The 6,477-nt window shown below is 44.5% G+C and overlaps 1 pseudogene; it reads right to left on the bottom strand.

Annotated features, from left to right (window-relative positions):
• Positions 1-2,569: 2,569 nt before the first annotated feature.
• LOC117025951 (putative fatty acid-binding protein 5-like protein 3) lies at positions 2,570-3,050 on the bottom strand (annotated as a pseudogene).
• Between the last annotated feature and the right edge of the window lie 3,427 nt (positions 3,051-6,477).

Here is a 6,477-nt window from a genome sequence, read left to right as displayed (position 1 = left end):
CTCCATGCTCCTAACTCCGAAGGCTGCAGGTTTGATTTCCACATGGGCCAGTGGGCTCTCAACCATAATGTTGCTGGTTCAACTCCTCGAGTCTCACGAGGGATGGTGGGCTGCGCCCCCTGCAACTAGCAACGGCAACTGGACTTGGAGCTGAGCTGCGCCCTCCACAACTAAGACTGAAAGGACAACAACTTAACTTGGAGAAAAGTCCTGGAAGTACACACTGTCCCCCAATAAAGTCCTGTTCCCCTTCCCCAATAAAATCTTAAAAAATAAATAAATAAATAAAAATAAAAAAGGGGCAGAGGAACTGAATAGACATTTTTCCAAAGAAGACGTACAGATGACCAACCGGCACATGAAAAGACGCTCAACATCACTGATCATCAGGGAAATGCAAGTCAAAACCACAGTGAGAAATCACCTCTCACCAGTTATGATGGCTGTCATCTAAAGGACAGGAGATAAGTGTTGACAGAGATTTGAAGGAAAGGGCATGCTTGTGCACTGCTGGTGGGAGTGTAAATGGGTACAGTGACTACAGAAAACAGTATGGAGCTTTCTCAAAATATTAAAAATAGAATTGCCATATCATCCAGCTATCCCACTTCCAGTTAAATATCTAAAGGAAATGAAAACTGGATATGGAGGAGATACCTGCATTCCTCTGTTCATTACGCATTATTCACAATGTCCAAGATATGGAAACAACCTAAGTGCCCGTAAATGAATGAATAGATAAAGAAATGTGATATATAGGTGTATATACATATATAATATACATAATTATATATATATTATATATAATATATAATATAAAGTTCAGCCATGAGAAAGAAGGAAATCCTGTTATTAGTGACATGGGTAGACCTAGAGGGCATTGTGCTTAGTGAGATAAGTCAGACAGAGAGAGACAAATGTTGTATGATACCACTTATATGTGGAACCTACAACAGCTGAATTCGTAGAAACAGAGTAGAATGGCAGTTCCCAGGGGCTGAGGGTAGGGTAAAGGAGAGATGTTAAAGTGTACAAGTGTGCAAATGGAAGATGAATGAATTCTGGAGCTCTAAGGCACGGCATGGTGATTACAATCAATAATATTGTGTTTCCCCGAAAATAAGACCTAGCCAGACCATCAGCTCTAATGCGTCTTTTGGAGCAAAAATTAATATAAGACCCGGTCTTATTTTACTATAATATAAGACTGTGTCATATAATATAATATAATATAATATAATATAATATAATATAATATCCTATAATATAATACCGGGTCTTATATAAATTTTTGCTCCAAAAGATGCATTAGAGCTGATGGTCCGGCTAGGCCTTATTTTCGGGGGAACACGGTATATAAGTGTATCAAATCAACATGTTGTATACCTCAAACTTATACAATGTTTTTGTCATTTAAGCTGAATAAAAAGTAAATAAAAGAAAGAAGAAAGAAAGGAAGGAAAGAAGGAAGAAAGAAAGGAAGGAAGTAAGGAAGAAAGAAAGGGAGGGAGGAGATTCCTGGGATCTCCGCTTTTTCAAGTATTGAAATCTGAAGCAAACTGGGCTTAGAAGCTGCTGAGCTTGCAGGTTCTGGTCTCAAGATTTGCTGTGTCTCAACTTTGTAATTGGGCACTCACTGGGAAGGCGTTTTTTTTGCTTTCTTTTTTTTTCTTTTCTGTTTTCTTCCCCTTGATCAGAATCTAAGGGAACAAAGAGAGTACCTCTTACTAACTGTTGGTTTGTGTTCTGGAGGACTTCCCAGCAAGGGAGGGCTGCCTCCCTTACCAACTTTTACTGCTCCCCACTGTGCTCCAATCTCATTGTTCCCCCTCGGTTCTCAGTTCTCCAGCTTTTCCTGCCCCCTTCCTCTTCGAGGGCTTTGCTATGTCTCACTGTGCCTGAAACACTTTCTGATGCAGGTCACCTCCAGGACTCTGCCACTTTCCACCTGAGTGACCCAGGTAGGTCACTCCACCCTTCTGAGTTTCGGTTTCCTTATCTGTAGAGAGAAAAACTAGACACAACCTTTGGCTTTTTGGGAGAACTAAATGGGATCAGGTAAGGGAAGCACTAAGCACCTGGCTCAGGGTCCCTGCACAGCCATGGTGGCCCCTAATATTTTTGTTCATTAGAATAGCTCCCTCCTGTCTCTGTTTTGGGGAACTGTCACCTTCCGTTCTGTTTCTGGTTCTGCTTTATTTCCAACAAATGCTGGCTTTAACCAATTCCCTCATCGTCACCAAAGATAAGCCCATCACCTCCCACCCTCACTGCCTGCATCTTTGTATTACTGAAGGTGGAGAAGTGATAAAGATTTCAGGACTTTACAAAGTCATACAAGCATATACCTGCATAATAACTCTGCTGTTGGGATAATAGCGAGAAGCTCTGTTGGGTTCTTGCCTCCTGCTTGAATTCTTATTTATTTATTTATTTTAACAAAAACATGTTTATTTACTAACCAAAAGGTTAATCCTAATTAAACCAGCACTTTGAAATAGTTGCATGTAAAATGACTGTGATAAAGATAATTAAACATAGTAATGAAAAAAAAAGCAGTGTGGAGATTTCAACTGAGCATGTTCATTTTCACAGCTAATTGCCATCGAAAGTGAGGATGAAGTTTTGATTCTGCTTTTTCATAGATCTGAGTACAGGTGGCATGGTTCATTATTCATTCCACCACTAATTTGCCATTTCTCACTTCTCCTGTTACTGTATTTTCCTGTCCCATTTCATTCCTGAAGTTGAGCCAGTGCACTGTTTGTAATGTTGCAGATCTGAGTGTTTTTGCCATCAGCTGTAGTTTCTTCAACTTTCCCTCCTGGTTTACAAAAGCAAAACAAACAAACAAAGCAAAAAAAAAAGAACTGTATTGTTTTCAAAGTGCTTTCAGTTTTTTATGGTGAGGCCTTTGTCATCAGCAGAGATGGCACAATCTGGTTTGAGAATTGCACCCATCTTTCATAGAGCCATTCCCTTGCCTTCATGTGCTCATCAAAGCCTACACTCTCCTCCTCCAGGTGCCATCTTTCTCCCAGCTGCTGAGTGGTGGCCCCAGTGGGCATGGGCTTTCAGGGTGGGCAGAGCAGGGTCTGGCTCAGGGAGTAGACACCAGGGAGCCGACACCAGGGAGCCAATGGGAGTTGTGTCCTTCTGCTTGAATTCTTTTTTCTTTTTCTTTTTTTTTTAAATTGGGGAAGGGGAACAGGACTTTATTGGGGAACAGTGTGTACTTCCAGGACTTTTATTTTTTTCCAAGTCAAGTTGTTGTTCTTTCAATCTTAGTTGTGGAGGGTGCTGTTCAGCTTCAAGTTGTCCTTTCAGTCTTAGTTGTGGAGGGCGCAGCTCAGCTCCAGGTCCAGTTGCCATTGCTAGTTGCAGGGGGCGCAGCCCACCATCCCTTGCGGGAGTCCAACTGGCAACCCAGTGGTTGAGAGGACGCGCTCCAACCAACTGAGCCATCCGGGAGCTCAGCGGCAGCTCCGCTCAAGGCACCGTGTTCAATTTTAGTTGCAGGGAGCGGAACCCACCATCCCTTGCGGGACTCGAGGAATTGACTGGCAACCTTGTGGTTGAGAGCCCACTGGCCCATGTGGGAATCGAACCGGCAGCCTTCAGAGTTAGGAGCATGGAGTTCTAACCGCCTGAGCCACCGGGCCGGCCCCTTGAATTCTTAATAGTGGTGTTCACAAAACTCCAGACCTCCTCTTTCAGACAATTTCCGCCTCCTGAAGGGCTTTCTCTCTGTCAAAAGTTGCCCCAGAGATACAATCAAGAGAAAAATTTGGAAATCCACCACACCAGCTATCAGCTTTGACCCTGGGGGTGAGGACGGAGTAGTGCGAAGAAATTTCCTTAGCAGTGGTTCTCAAATTTTAGTGTGCATAAAACCACTAGGATGCTTTCTAAAAAACGCCAATTGTCAGCCCCCTCCCTCCACATTGATCATGATGCAGTAGGTCTTGGGAGGGGCTCAGGAATTTACTCTTTAACAAGCACCTGAAGTGGTGGCCTTGGGAACCCCACCCGCAATTATGAATGCCTGGAAATGCCTTTTGCTCATCCCATGAGACCTGTGTCATTCCCAGGTTGTCATCTCCATCACAGCCAACCTGAGTTGATCTGCTCAAGCACAACTCTTAGGTGCTTTTTGGTAATTAATGGTACAGCCAAAGAAGCTTGGGTTGGGTGAGGTTAGCTGTTGCTTCTCATTCCTGCCACCATGTTCTAAGGAAAGCAAATCTCAGACCTGCTTCACACCTACAGTTCTCATATAAGCATTCATGGTCAAGCACGCTTGACTGCACATTTGCTCTGCTAGCTTACATGCGTCCTTGTAGATGCTCTGACCTCCCACAGAAAGTTTACTCAAGGCAGAAACCATACAGGTCCAAGGCAGTTCCAAGGCAGGCTCCTATTATGCTGATAACATTAGGCCATTAGAAATCCTCTTGACCAATGGCTGGACAAAGCATTGCTTAGAGCCAAGGCCCAGAAGCCATTCTAGGCGCAGGCCTGGGTCTCCTTGGGTTCTTATACCTCCTTATGCAAGGTAGGGAGTATTTCTAAATCTATATATTGTGAATTTCTAATTTCGCAAAAAGAACCTGTTTCCATCATTCTTCATGGAATAAACAACTCACTCACTTCACCAGTAAAAAACCCAGTTTTGACCAGCAAATTAACAGTCTTAGATGTGCTCAAGGTCTTGATACTCGAAGGACTTGGGGTGGCTGACCCTGGAGTCATGACTTTGGAGTCCCTGGGGGACCAGGAAAAAGCCACCCTCTGCAGGACTTCCTCTGAGCCCACCCCTTGCTCTGTTTCTCTCTGCCTGTCTTGCTCCGCCATTTCCTTATTGGCCCTTCAGGGGGCACATCCATAATAAATCATTTCGTAAGAACCCTCCTCTCAGGGTCTGCTTCTGGGCTTCTGATCTAAGACAGTTAGCCGTGTATTCCTTTAGCTGAGAACAAATTTGAGAACAAATCTGAATCACCAGAGGAGCTTGTGAAAAATGCAGATTTCAAGGTCACATCCCAGAGACTGTGGTTCAGTAGGGTGGGACCTGGGAATTTGCAATGTATTGAGCTCTCTGGGGTATCTCGCTCTCTGTGGGCCTTGGGTCTCATTTTGAGAACCATGGTGTCTGTGGCCATACCACCTTGAACGCGCCTGATCTCGTCTGAGAACCATGGCTGCAGCCCCTCTGGAAATGCTAGTTCCACCAGAAATGGGTTGATTGCTAACTCTGGCCTCTGCAGTCCCACCCTGCCCTGACATCTACTGACCCCACAATTCCAAGTGGCTGGGCTTCAACTACCGTGTTTCCCCTAAAATAAGACCTAGCCGGACAATCAGCACTAGTGCATCTTTTGGAACAAAAATTAATATAAGACCTGGTCTTATTTTACTATAATATAAGACCGGGTATAATATAATATAATATAACATAACATAACATAACATAACATAACATAATATAATACCAGTTCTTATATTAGTTTTTGCTCCAAAAGACACATTAGAGCTGATTGTCTGGCTAGGTCTTATTTTGGGGGAAACATGGGAGGAACAAGTTGCTGCTGCCTGCAGTCCAACTGGCACTCCCTGGTGTCAGGCGGATCCTTCAGTCCGGGGGCACTTACTTCAGGCCCAGGGCACTTACACTCAGCTCCACCTGAGCCAGGGAGCTTTTCTGAGAGCTGCATGGTTAACCGTTTGCGAACCATGAGACTTCTCCTTGGTTCCCATTCTTCTATTCTTTCCGGCACCTGCCCAAGTTGCCCAATTTTCATTTCCTGGTTACAGACACAGACACACACACTCTCTCTCTCCCCCCCTCTCATACATTCTTACACACTCATCTGCACACTCACCCAGTATGCTCTTACATACACAATTTTACACTCGCACATGCACACTCACTTTCACACACATTCCCTCACACACATTTGTCACACGTTTTCACACAGGCATGCTCACGTATTCTCACATTCTCACACTCATACACACCACTTCTGTGGAGTCAGGCTTACGGAGGCCTTTCTTAGGAAGGCTGGGGGTGGCAGGATCTGAGGAGGGCGGAGCAGGAGGAATTACACAGACTTTCATGGGGCCTACTCTGCCTAGGCCTAGGGAGGGGATGGGTAAATCAAACTTGATTTCTGTGTTTTCAGAGTCAGGCTGCCACGGGCAAAACCAGTCCTGTTACAGAGCCAAAGAATTGAGCCCAATGCTAGAGATTCAGGCAAAATGTGATTGGTGAGAGGACTCTCCCTGGTCGATACCACCAGCACCACCAGCACCTCCACCACCAACGGTTGAAAGAAGCAGCTATGTGCCAGGTGCTGTGCTACATACTGTTAATGAAGTATCTTATTCAATCTACTCAACAACGAGTAGGCAACATTGTGATCCCATTTTGTAGATGAAAACACTGAGGCACAGTGAGGTTCAATAAGTTTCTTGAGT

This window comes from Rhinolophus ferrumequinum, chromosome 8, assembly GCF_004115265.2.
Source record: "Rhinolophus ferrumequinum isolate MPI-CBG mRhiFer1 chromosome 8, mRhiFer1_v1.p, whole genome shotgun sequence".
In the NCBI taxonomy this organism is placed as follows: Eukaryota; Metazoa; Chordata; class Mammalia; order Chiroptera; family Rhinolophidae; genus Rhinolophus; species Rhinolophus ferrumequinum.
The sequence above is the reverse complement of the archived record's forward strand: the minus strand, read 5'-3'. Positions and strand labels throughout refer to the sequence as shown.